This window comes from Hyperolius riggenbachi, chromosome 1 (assembly GCF_040937935.1).
Source record: "Hyperolius riggenbachi isolate aHypRig1 chromosome 1, aHypRig1.pri, whole genome shotgun sequence".
Classification (NCBI taxonomy): Eukaryota; Metazoa; Chordata; class Amphibia; order Anura; family Hyperoliidae; genus Hyperolius; species Hyperolius riggenbachi.
In genome coordinates, this window is record NC_090646.1 from 93,384,333 (window position 1) to 93,398,370 (window position 14,038).

The 14,038-nt window shown below is 41.4% G+C and overlaps 1 protein-coding gene across 4 annotated transcripts in view; it reads right to left on the reverse strand.

The window, feature by feature from the left end:
• The window catches only part of SORCS2 (sortilin related VPS10 domain containing receptor 2), a 1,283,452-nt gene that overhangs the window by 1,044,582 nt on the left and 224,832 nt on the right, over nt 1-14,038 (reverse strand). Inside the window, exon 1 of one of the 4 annotated variants that reach the window (XM_068276908.1) lies at nt 6,254-6,272. The exons of the other annotated variants lie outside the window; for them this stretch is intronic. The gene's annotated coding sequence lies outside the window, so the exon portion shown is untranslated. Of the gene's footprint in view, nt 1-6,253; nt 6,273-14,038 lie in introns of those variants that run through there. 4 annotated transcript variants of the gene reach the window in all.

Consider the following 14,038-nt stretch of genomic DNA (forward strand, 5'->3'; position numbering starts at 1 on the left):
ACCCCTTCTAACCCTGCCCCACAGTTATAGAAATAAAACACCTGTTAAAAAAAAATTACATCATTTAATTTTTTTTACATAAATAGTTACCTTAGGGACTTTTGTAATACGGATGTCATGAGAGTATATCACTGTTAATTTTGCAAAAAAAAGTTCTTGTAATGAGTGAAAAAGTATTAAAAATCCCTAAATGGAAAAATGCTCCTTTATTTCCAGATAAAATATTATCACCATACATTGTACTAGGGACACAATTTAACCAGACAAATGGGCAAATAAAACGTGTGGGTTTTATGTACCAAAGCACATTTTATTTTAAAACTATAATGGCTGAAAACTGAGAAATCATTTTTTTTTCTTTTTTTCCTTATTATTCCTTTTACAATGCATATAAAATAAAATAATTCATAGCAAAAACTACCACCCAAAGAAAGCATAATTTGTGGCGAAAAAAAACTATATATAGATCATTTCAGTGTGATAAGTAACAATAAAGTTATCGCTGAATGAATGGGAGGAGCGCTGAAATGTGAACGTTGTTTTGGTTTTTAAGGGAAAAAACCTGTGATCCTTAGGTGGTTAAACCACCAGCAAGCTAGAAAATACTCAAAATACATTTGATAGTACTTTTTCACTAATTGTAAAATGCTGAAAAGTTAGTTTAAAGAGAAGATGAAAATTATCTCCTAGTAGAAAACTCAGGAGAAAAGGTGAATTGCATACGGGCCTGTATCTCCAAACTCCTTATTTCCCATACAGTTATCCTGATCATCTTTGTCCCAAAGTAACAACCTCTGAGTAAAAATTACAGTCTCATACTCCAGCCATCTTTTGCTGGAAGCAATATTTCGCATTTTCGTAATTACAACATGAAATTTCCATTACAACACAAAATCGTAATTGCTAATGATAAGAAAATTCTTAATTTTTGTAATCTTGTGTTGTAATATCTCGTTAAATTGTAATTTTGTGTTTCAGTCATACGGGTAATACAAATGGTTGTATATGGTTGTAATTATGCAAAATGTCATGGAAATTTTCGCAATTTAAGATCTTTCTATTATGATCATTATTTTAATTATAAAACTTAAGCAACATTTCACGATATCACAATCAACACATTACAGTCATCACCTGAAGCAACTATCTTGCATAATTTGTCAATGAGAAAGTTGTGCACTGAGGCAAATAGAAGGATGCTGAGTACAATCAATGTAGCTCACACACAGAAGCTATTTTTATTTAGGAAAACATCTTTTGATTTCTGAAATCAAAGAACAATCTCTGGCAAACTGGTGTTAGACTTGCTGCTGTGATCTTCTGCATGATTGCAGCTGAATGGAATAAAATTGTGTTACTTCATGTCTTTGCTCCATACATTTTCAAGAAATGTATGTGTTTCATTGCACTCCACCAACCCACACTGAATTGGCCACATAGGCGTGAACATTTCCTTCCTCAGGTGAATCCTGAGGAAGGAAATGTTCACGCCATAGGAGAGGTCAGTAGAGTTCTGCAAGAGAATCTTGTGGTACCTCTCTGACACACAGGGCCAGCCATAGGTTGCACAATGCCTTGAGGGAACTAGACTTTGGTGCCGCACCCAGTATTAAATAGTTTCCCCAAGTATAGGTACGAGATAAGCCTCACCACTGCCTCTCTCCATTCAGAGTCAGAGGTGGGGCATGAAAGGTTACTCACCTCTCGTCGTCCAGCAACTGAAGCTCTCTATCAGCCGCTCATCCAGCATCCCCTCCATTGCTATAGCAGCATCGCATCTTATGTGACATGCCAATACGTGTCGGCGAGTCACATGAGGAGTAACACTTGTATCCATAGAGATGGGACGCTGGAGCTGGTAGAGAGCTTCTGTTGCTGGATATAAGATGCGTGTAACATCTTGCCGGGGGAGGCAGCACTAGAGAGGGGGTGCTTAATGCCCTGACTATGTGGTGCCTTGGTTGCTCAGGTCAAAGGTCGGCCCAGAGGAAAAGTCACGTACCTCTATTTTGGAAATAAAAAACAACATTTTAAAGGGAAGGTCGGAGCAATATAAAAATAAAAAATCCACTAACCTGGGGCTTCCTCCAGCCCCCTGCATCTGCCCTGTGCCCTCACTGCTGCTTTAGTGACTCCGGTGGAGATGCCGACCTCGCCAGGTCAGCTTCCAGGTCGGCTTCTCCTGCGCTCCAGCATGCGGCTCACTGGACGTGCTGACGTCATCCGGATTGTACTGCGCAGGCGCAGAACTACTACAGTACAGTTTGGATTATGTCAGTGCGACTCTGAGAGCTGCTCGTGCAGGCACAGTGGACACCCTGCGCCGGAGGGCGCCCCGGGCCACCATCGGTGAGCAGAGCTGTGGCGAGGGCAAAGGACGGCTGGCAGGGGGTGGAGGAAGCTCCAGGTAAGTGGATGTTTTATTAAATCGAGCTTGGATTTGTCCTTTAAGGCTGTATTCATTTTAGCAATTCCGATTGTATGCCTTGTATAGTGGGGAAGGATGGGGGGGGGGGGGGAATATTATTTTGGAAACTATCCATACACTCTAATTAGTTTTAGAAATCCCCCAAATGTTGATTACCTACCGTATTGTGCACTTTGCCTAATTCGAAATAGGCAATTGCTTTCCCGGCTTCTGCGACAGCCCCGTAAACATTACAAATCAATTACGGCACTTTGCGCCAAAGGAAGTGAAAATATAAGTAGAGTGCATTTTACTGAAAGAAAGCTAGAGGATGAAATTCCATTAAAACACCATAATTATGGCACAACAATGTGTTCTGTTTTATGTTTACATCTGTCTGTGTAATCCGAATGGGACGCCGAGGAGGAAATCGCCCTCAGCTAGATGTTATATCTTCAGAGTTAATTTTATATGGATGAGCGTGCTTCCCTTTGTCCTTCACTGGCTGCACTGTTGGCCTGATAACAAGATTTCTCGTTAGGCCAAGGATTTTCCCTACCTAAATGGCAAGGGGTTTGTTCACAAAGCTGATAATATTGATTGCGGGAGCATTTTCTCATTACACAGAGAAGACATTACAGGTCCACAGACCTCAGCCATTCTCCTTGCTTCATTACGTGTAATGCAGAGGATACCGCTTTATACAAGTCCTCCAGGCCACGATTCAGGCCTCCAGACTTGCTTTACAATTACCAAGCTGAACCATATAACACAATTACAGCCCTGAGCATTGCTTAGCATTGTCAGGGTTATCGAGTCTTAAAAGCAGAATTACAGTTTGGTATAACATGTTATAAAACTTGTCTCCCAACTCCTCATTGCACATATAGTTATCCTATTTATCTTAGTCCCAAAGTAATGTCCTATGTGTAACCACTTCAGGACGAGAACAATTTTCACTTATCAGCACTGCTCCCATTCATTCGTCAATAACTTTATTACTACTAATCACACCTAAATTATCTATATATTGTTTTTCTCAGGACAATTGATACTTTTAGTAAGTGATATTTTTAAAAGAACACACAAGACATGGGCCTCAGCCCTAAAACTCTCTAAACTCCATTCTACAACTTATTAGGGTTAAAATGTAACTACATATCTATGTCTGTTGTAGTTTTGCTAAGACTTTCCCTAGTTTGATCATATTGTTGAAAATTACTTTTTTATGTTGGATTGAGTTTGTCCCTACCCATTTTTTATCTAAAGTGCGCCCAACACACTAAAATGTATTCTACAACTCTTCATGGTTAAAATGATACCACATACTGTACATTTAGTAACAAACTGGTGGTGCACTCTCCACAAATACACTGGACAAATATATTCATCTAGTTAGGCTTAAGTGGTTAAAAGTAACAATACTGTTTTTACAGTATAATGAGAGTATATGAGAAAGACATATTGTGTGGGTACATTATAGGCAGTTTAGTTAGTAAGCAGTGTGTAAGAGGGAAAAAAGGAGTTTGCTGCTTGCAATCATTGCAGCTGTCATCTAAATAAGCTCCATGCTGAGCAAACAACCTTTTCTTATGCTCTGTATACAGTGAAGGAAAATCTCCTGGCAGATGAGGGAGAACAGCTTCCTGTTGGCACGGCCACATGATGAGACAAGACGAGACTTAAAGGGGAACTGAAGAGAGAGGTATATGGAGGCTGTTCTGTTTATTTCGTTTTAATCAATACCAGTTGCCTGGCAGCCCTGCTGGTCTATTTCTCTGCAGTAGTATCTGATTAAAACCAGAAACAAGCATGCAGCTAGTCTTGTCAGATCAGACTTATAAGTCTGAACCACTGAAACACCTGATCTGCTGCATGCTTGTTCAGGGGCTATGGCTAATAGTATTAGAGGCAGAGGATCAGCAGGGCTGCCAGGCAACTGGTATTGTCTAAAAGGAAATAAACATGACAGCCTCCATATACCTCTCTCTTCAGTTCCCCTTTAAAGGGAATCAAGCACCATGCAGGGCATCTCAACAACACATTAAAAATGCATGCTAACAATGTGGCTTGTTATCGAAATAAACTATTGTTTCACCTCTTCTTTGTACATTTAAAAGTTTAGCAGAGGCTTTTATTATCCTACTTCTGTGGAGGGCAGGGCTTGCCCGACCATAGGAATTTCAGGCAGATAAGGAATGATGTAATTATTTTATTACAAACATTAGCAGAGAAAAAACAAAAGCTTTTATCTGCTGATGGGGTGGGGAGATTTGACACAATGCTTCAAACAGTTTACAGAAGTCACAGACGCTATCTTCAAACATTCCACTGGATAAATAAGGGCAGCTAGAAGGGGAGAGGGGAACATGGCAGCTCCTATAGCTATTAGAAGCCAGGAGAAACTGCAGGAAAAAAAATGGTGCTTGGTTTATGCTTGTGCTTGGTTCCAGTAAAGTAACAGTAAATGAGGAGGGGGAAATGGACTCTGTAGCAGCGAATAGGACCTAACACTCTCCCAGAGAGATTAGCTGAGGTCATGTGACAATAATTATGTTCCAAAAACAAGATATTTAATGGTATTTAACTAGACCATATAAACTATATATGGTACGAAATGCAGCAAAGATGGAGCAACAATGGAAAACTGTACATGTACTTTATGAAGCAAAACAGTAAACACATTATGTATGAAACACCAATATCGATCAGCGCGATCCAGCATAAAGGGAAGTGATGTATTTCCTGGACATGAAGCAAAGTTACATCCTCCCTGCATAAAGCATAAACATTACAGCAAGACTGGCAGGCAGCGAATGCAGCAAGGAAGGGTAGACCTCTCATTACCCATCATTCTTCAGCACATTTCCTGTTACCCCGCAAAGAAACAAGAGAACATTCTAGAGACAGACCTACTTATAAAGAAGGCAAACGATTGTTAGCCAGGAAAGTGCCAGTAATTCTGCAAAGATGTAAGAAGGTGACCATACATGGTTCAATTACTGTCTTTCAAAAGATCAGATTTATCGTTGTACCTGATTACATTTTGTGACTACACCTCATTAGGCATTTTCTACAAAAATAAAAGACAAATACGATTTTTTCAACCATGTACGGTATAGCCAAATGAAATTACAGGTACCAAGTACAGTATATATGAAATGCATTTAATTTCATTCTTTTAAAAGAACACATAGCTGAGGTAAGTGGTGTTTTTTATGTATGTTTAGTGGTATGAATCAATAAAATGATAAATATTCCACATACCTAGGCTGTCCATCTAGACTGATCTGGCCATTGGGGCCTAGCGCTCCTCCAATCCAAACTAGAAGTTGTAAACAACTGGTATGCCAAATTTTGTCTACATGAAGAAGGTAGACAGGAGATTGGTTGAGATATAATGAGGTGCCTATTATTGGAAACAATCGATCGGCGTGGTAATCGATTAAAATCAATAATTAGCATGACCGATCACCAAGTTGATAAGATACCATCGATCACCCGCAAAATTGTACCCTCAATGGGCAACTTTAGCAGCCCAGCATCTTCCATTATTTGATAAGTGCATTGACAGTAGTAATAATTCACTTTACTACACTATAGTTGCACTATAGTTGATGTGATGACTATTTATACCTTTAATAAAAATGATTGAAACTAAAAATGAGTACCAAATCCTCTTGACTTCTGCAGTGTATTGGGAGTTTCTGAACAAGATTATGGTAAAACTACTCCTAACAGAGTACCCAGAATACCATTGTAAAGGTTGTGAAGAAGAGCAGTATTTTAAAGAAAACCTGAATTGAATATTAAAAGTCAAAATAAACATACACGCGTCATACTTACCTGCTATGTAGTCTACTCCTCAATCTCTTTCTCCTCTCCTTAGTCCTGTTTATGATCAATGGAATTGTCCATCCTCCAATATAAAAATGCAGCAGACTGTTAAACTGTAATATTGCCCACTTGAGCCTTTCAATCATAACTGACAGCAACTGATATATAACTGACGACAACTGATATATTTCAGTTCTGACAAAATCTTGTCAGAACGGGAATAAATCATTGTTAGAAGAACATGGTGAGTTTCTGAGAGGAACCGACGGAGAGGTAAGTTTGTAATATTCACTTCATGTGTTTATTTTAAATAATTTGACTTGGTTCAGGTTCCCCTTAAGCTTACTGTTAGTTTTACTTTTTTTAAAATAATAAGTTAGCCGCAAATTTCTAATGACAATAACCGCAGAAGGACTTGTGACACCTTGAGGCCTGGAACCCACTACGAATCGCTAGTGCAATCGCTATTGTTTTTTAGTAGCGTTTTGTAAGCGATTTCATGAGCGTTTTCCAGCTATTTTGGGAGCGATTTTAAAAAGTGTACCGTATATACTCGCATACAAGCCGAATTTTTGACCCCCAAAAAGGGGGTCAAAAGTTGGGGGGTCGGCTTGTATGCGAGTCTTCCCTGGTGGTCTAGTGGTTAGTGGTGGGTGGTGGGTGGTCCGCGCCCCGCTCCCCCCGCGGCCGCAGCTGCTATTACCTGCTTAGGCAGCGGCCGCTTCCTAATCCGCGTTCCCCTTCTGAAACTTTCTCAGAGTGTATCACAGCAGCGCGCTCGGCGCTGCTGCTGTGACGATGCAGGGGGCAGGAAAGAGCGGTTCCCTTGGTAACGGCGATACAGATCGCCGCTATAGGGAGCCGCGCTCTTTCCTTCCCCCTGCATCGTCACAGCTGCAGCGCCGGGCGCGCTGCTGTGATACACTCTGAGAAAGTTTCAGAAGGGGAACGCGGATTAGGAAGCGGCCGCTGCATAAGCAGGTAATAGCAGCGGCGGCAGCGGGGGGAGCGGGGAGCTGGGGGGGAGCACTACCTACCTATGCTGGGCACTATACTGGCTAAACTGGGCACTATACTGGCTAAACTGGGCACTATACTGGCTAAACTGGGCACTATACTAGCTAAACTGGGCACTATACTGGCTAAACTGGGCACTTTACTAGCCATACTGGGGCACTATACTAGCTAAACTGGGCACTATACTAGCTAAACTGGGCACTATACTGGCTAAACTGGGCACTATACTAGCTAAACTGGGCACTATACTGGCTAAACTGGGCACTATACTGGCTAAACTGGGCACTTTACTAGCCATACTGGGGCACTATACTAGCTAAACTGGGCACTATACTAGCTAAACTGGGCACTATACTGGCTAAACTGGGCACTATACTGGGCACTTTACTAGCCATACTGGGGCACTATACTAGCTAAACTGGGCACTATACTGGCTAAACTGGGCACTATACTGGCTAATCTGGGCACTATACTGGCTAATCTGGGCACTATACTGGCTAAACTGGGCACTTTACTAGCCATACTGGGGCACTATACTAGCTAAACTGGGCACTATACTAGCTAAACTGGGCACTATACTAGCTAAACTGGGCACTATACTAACTAAACTGGGCACTATACTGGCTAAACTGGGCACTTTACTAGCCATACTGGGGCACTATACTAGCTAAACTGAGGCCCTACCTACCCATACTGGGCGCTATACTGGGCACTATACTGGCTATACTGGGCACTTTACTAGCTATACTGGGCACTATACTAGCTATACTGGACACTACCTACCTATACTGGGCACTATACTAGCTATACTGGGACACACTGGGGGGCTGCACCAATCCAGCATTTCCTACCCCCGGCTTATATGGGGGTCAATCATTTTTCCCTGTTTTTTCAGGGAAAAGTTGGGGGGTCGGCTTATATGCGGGTCGGCTTATATGCGAGTATATACGGTAAGCTTTTTGGCAGCAATTGTTATAGTGTTTTGAGATTAGTGATTTTAATTCTGATTGGTCCTTTCAAATTCATAATTTTTTTACAGTTTGCAGTAATTTAAAATCGCACACAAATCACTATGTGTAGCGATTCATGAGCGCTTATATACTTTGCATTGAAGCGTAAACACTCCCAAAATTCTGCACGTCCTGTGATTGCAATTTTGCTAATCGCTACTGTGGAATTTGTTACATTTATTTACATTGGCGGAGCATTTAGGGAAATCGCTAGCGATTGAAAGCGCTCCCTGATCGCTCAAAAAAGCGCTTTAGTGGGTTCCAGGCCTTATATATGTTTATGGCAGTTTTGGAAGGAAAGCAGGATTTCTCTTTAAGTTTTAATAGTGCTGCTTTCTCTGTAAACAGAATGCCGCGTTGTTGCAAAGCAACCAGGTGCAATTAAAAGCAAGCGCATAAACAGCAGAAAGATAAATTCCTGCCACAGGTAATGGAGCGGAGCAGATGGTTTTGTTGTCTGCCCCACTAAGTGGAGCATTCATGATTTACTGGCACATAGGTAAAAAAATGTAAAGAAGCGGCACAAGCAGGTGTTTCCAGGCACAGGCTGGTACCTCCGAGCCCATTAAAATGCCAGTTCAGTAAGTCGGTAAAGAACAGAACTTTAGAATGACTGTGATACAGCTGGCGGGTATGATGATAATGAGCCAATCAGCAAACGCCATACAAGACTAGAGGAGAGCATTGCTCTGCCCTTCTAAATATTGTATACCAGTCCTATGTAAAATGCCATGCGCTTGTTCCGGAAAGGGGCTCGCCACCTGCGGCCTGTGAGGAGACTTAAAGGGAATCTGAAGTGAAAATAAACATATGATATAATGAATTGTATGTATAGTACAGCTAAGGAATAGAACATTAGTAGCAAAGGAAAGAATGTCATATTGTGTCCAGTACAGGAAGAGTTAAGAAACTTCATTTGTTATATATGCAAAAGAGCTTCTCTGAGCTCTCCAACCCAACCCCAACTTGGGTCGGAGACCGTCCTATTTTCTGAAGTCCTTATACATCAAAGAAACAGTGAGAGGCAGCTTTAGAAAAGGTTTTACTGCAGGGGAGTTCAAAGGGTCATTATCTCTGCTCTGTTTCAAAGATTAAAATCCAGAGTGTGGTTTGTAATTGCAAATATGACAGAATAATGCAATGCTATAAAAAAAAAGCTATGTAACTGAAAATAAAAATAGGAGACTCTTTTCTTTGCTAGTAATGTTACATTAATTATCAGTACTATACAACCAATTCATTATTTTATAAGCTTTTTCACTTCACTGTCACTTTATGTTTAAAGCTGTTAACATGAAAAAAAACCCCACTTCAACCTTCTCTCATGAGGCAGCTGTGGGCTGCGCCGTACATGACCTGCAGTGACAACCAGGTTAGTGTGATCTCTAGCAGAAATTACAGTACACACGGGGCTATGTGTAGAGTAATCGGTGTAAAAAAAAAAATGAAATGAAAGACATGAAAGAAAAACAGTTCTTCTGACAAAATATTTGTAATTCTGTTCAGCCATTCGTGTGAAGAGGAGGAAAAAATTCATCTGACCCAATACCCGCAGGTGACGCCAATAGTCATAGCTTCATCCGTGCCGTTTCCTGTGTCACATTCCCCAGCGGAGAGCAGCTTCAATTCCAACTCAGAATTCATGTTTTGCTTTTCAAGAATTGGAATTACAGTGCCCCCCTCCCCTGAGCATGCTGGAAGACCAGGAAAATGTTGTATTTCTTGTACGTGTTTCAGAACCCTCGGTAACCAAACATTCTGCAGAGATCACCTGACAGGATAGGGAGAGGAAAGACTTTATAATAGGCAAACACTGACTAAATGATATATATATATATATATATATATATATACACATATATATATATATATATATATATATATATATATATATACAGTATATATATATATATAAATATATATATACATACATATATATATATATATATATATATATATATATATATACATATATATATATATATATATATATATATATATATACATATATATATATATATATATATATATATATACATATATATATATGAGTATTGTATAAAAATTGCAATTTTAACAGTATATTAAAGGACCACTATTGCGAAAAATTGTAAAATTTAAAGAGCATGTTAACACATACTGTAGTAATAAGAAGTACATGTCTTCTATAAATGACTTTTCTTTTCTCCTATGCTGCTGTTACTTACAGTAGTTAGTAGAAATCTAATGGAACTGCCAGGTTTTTGACTAGTCAGTCTCTTCATGGGGTAGTCTCAGTATTTTATTTATTCACTAGCTGATTGCCCGGCGTTGCCCGGGTATGTATTTGGCTAGTGTTGGCTCCGCCCACTTTTTCTAACCCTAACACACAATTACTCAATAACCAAGTTTGTGGGCTTTGCGGTCTTTGGAATCAATAATTTGCATTGAAATGAAAAAAATCTGATTGGCTGTTTGTGGCTCCACCCTATTTTCTGAATTTGAACCCCAGTCACCCAATGACCAACTGTAGCAGGTTTAAGGCCTGTGCCATTAACAGTGCAAGAATGGCAGCAATTAAATATTCCCCTTGAGAAGCAATAGGTGAAGTTTGAGTCACTTTTGTAGGCTCCACCCACTTTTCTGAATATTTAACCCAGTCACCCAGTGACCAACTGTGCAAAGTTTGAGAACCCTGCCATTAACAGTGTAAGAATGGCTGCAATATACATTTTCCCAGTGAAATTTGTATTTGTCTACACCCACTAATGACCTGGAACTGCCCGACCGTGTATGTATTTGACCGGTTTTGGCTCCGCCCACTTTTACTAACCCTAATGCACAAACACTTAATTACCAAGTTTGTGAGCTTTGGGGTCTTTGGCATCAATAATTTGTATATTCCCATAGAAATTAAACAAATCAGATTGGCTGTTAGCGGCTGCGCCACTCTCCAACATTTGAACCCCAGTCACCCAATGACCAACTATAGCAGGTTTGAGGCATCTGCTACAGCCCCGTTTCTATGGGCGTGCGATACGTGCAATCACCCGGGGCGCTTTATTGTGCTGCAGGAGGGGGGGGGCGCCGGAGCGGGGGAACGGCCATAATAGTTATAACTCACCTTCTTCATCCGTTCCCCCACAGTTTCAATATCTTTCCTCTCCCGGCGTCTGTTGCCTGGTAACAGCGCCCCCTGTGATGACGTACCGCATGTCATCACAGGAAGCGCTGTTACTAATTAGATAGATGCCGGGAAAGGAAGGACATTGAAGCAGCGCGGGTTCGGCGGAAGCAGGTGAGTTATTACTATTATGTCCGCTCCCCCCGCTCCTGCGCCCAACTCATGCCGCCCATACCTAACTAACCTAAACTGCGGGATCCTACCTAACACCTATATTGCGGGGCACCTACCTAACTAACCTAAACTGCAGGAACCTACCTAGCTAATCTAAACTGCAGGAACCTACCTATTTAACCTAAACTGCAGGAACCTACCTACCTAACTAACCTATACTGCGGGAACCTACCTAACTAACCTATACTGCGGGAACCTACCTAACTAACCTATACTGCGGGAACCTACCTAACTAACCTATACTGCGGGAACCTACCTAGCCAAGCTATACGCCGGGAAGCTACCTAACTATCCTATACTGCCGGAACCTACCTATATAACCCATACTGGGGGAACCTACCTATCGAACCCATATTGGGGGAACCTACCTATCTAACCCATACTGGGGGAACCTACCTATCAAACCTATACTGCGGGAACCTACCTATCTAAACTATACTGGGGGCACCTACCTATCGAACCCATACTGGGGGAACCTACCTATCTAACCCATACTGGGGGAACCTACCTATCGAACCTATACTGCGGGAACCTACCTATCGAACCTATACTGCGGGAACCTACCTATCGAACCTATACTGCGGGCACCTACCTATCTAAACTATACTGGGAGCACCTACCTATCTAACCCACACTGGTGGCAACTATACAGGCTACCCTATACTGGAGGCACCTACGTAGCTAACCTGTACAACCTGTACTGTGGGCACCTATGCCTGGCTCCATGGGGGGGGGGGGGGGGGGGGAATTTTGATTGGCTATTATAGGCTCCACCCACTTCCCTGAATATTAATCTCAGTCACCCAGTGACCATCTTGGCAAAGTTTGAGATCCCTGCCATTAACAGTGAAGAAGGGCTGCAGTTTACATTTTCCCAGTGAAATTTGTTTTTGGCTCTGCCCACTTTTTGTAAACTGGACACACAGTCACTCAATGACCATGTTTGTGAGCTTTGGGTCCTTGGCATCAATAATTTGTATTTTCCCAGTGAAATGAAACACATCTGATTGGCTGTTTGTGGCTCTATCCCAGGCATGGGCAAACTTGGCCCTCCAGCTGTTAAGGAACTACAAATCCCACAATGCATTTGCCTTTATGAGCCATGACTGTGGCTGTCAGACTCCTGCAATGCATTGTGGGACTTGTAGTTCCTCAACAGCTGGAGGGCCAAGTTTGCCCATGCCTGCTCTATCCCCTTTTCTGAATTTGAACCCCAGTGACCCAATGACCAACTGTATCAGGTTTGAGGATTGTGCCATTAATAGTGCAAGAATGGCAGCAATTTTAATATTCCCTTTGAAAATCAACAGGTGAATTTTGATTGGCTTTTTGTAGGCTCCACCCACTTTTCTGTATAATAACCTGTGCCATTAACAGTGCAAGAATGGCAGCAATGTAAATATTCCCCTTGAAAATCAAAAGATGAATTTTGATTGGCTGCTGTACACTCCACTCACTTTCCTGAATATTAATCCTAGTCACCCAGTGGCCAACTGTGTCAAGTTTGAGAACCCTGCCAACAACAGAATGGCTGAAATCAATCTAACAAATCTGATTGGCTGTTTGTGGCTCCACCGCCTTTAGTGAATTTGGTCCCCAGTCACCCAATTACTGACTGTATCAGGTTTGAGGCCTCTGCCATTAACAGTGTAAGAATGGTAGCAATGTAAATATTCCCCATGAAAATCAATAGGTGAATTTTGATTGGCTGTTGTAGGCTCCACCCACATTTCTGAATAATAATCCCAGGCATTCAGTGGCCAATTGTGTCAAGTTTGGGAACCCTGCCATGTAAAAAATTAAGTTTCTTGCACCGCCCACTTTTTGTAACCTTGACATATAGTCACTAAATTACCAAGTTTATCAGCTTTGGGGTCCTTGGTATCAATACTTTGTATATCTGATTGGCTGTTTGTAGCTCCGCCCCTTTCTGAATTTGAACCCCAGTCTCCCAGTGACCAGCTGTACCAGGTTTGAGGCATCTGCTATTAACAGTATAAGAATGGTTGCAGTTTAAATATTCCCTTTGAAAATCAAAAGTTGAATTTTGATTGGCTGTTGTAGGCTCCACCCACTTTCCAAAATCTTAATCTCATTCACCCAATGACCAACTGTGCAAAGTTTGACAACCCTGCCATTAACAGTGTAAGAATGGCTGCAGTTTATATTTTCCCTGTAAAATTTGTTTTTGGCTCCACCCACTTTGTGTAACCTTGTCACACAGTCACTCAATGACCAATTTTGTGAGCTTTCAGGTTCCTGGCATCAAAAATGTGTGAATGGAAGCAGTTTATCCAGCAAAGAAATCTGATTGGCTGTTTGTGGCCCCGCCCCTTTAGTGAATTTGGACCCCAGTCACCCAATGACTGACTGCAGCAAGTCTGAAGCCTCTGTCATAAACAGTGTAAGAATGGCAGCAGTTTAAATATT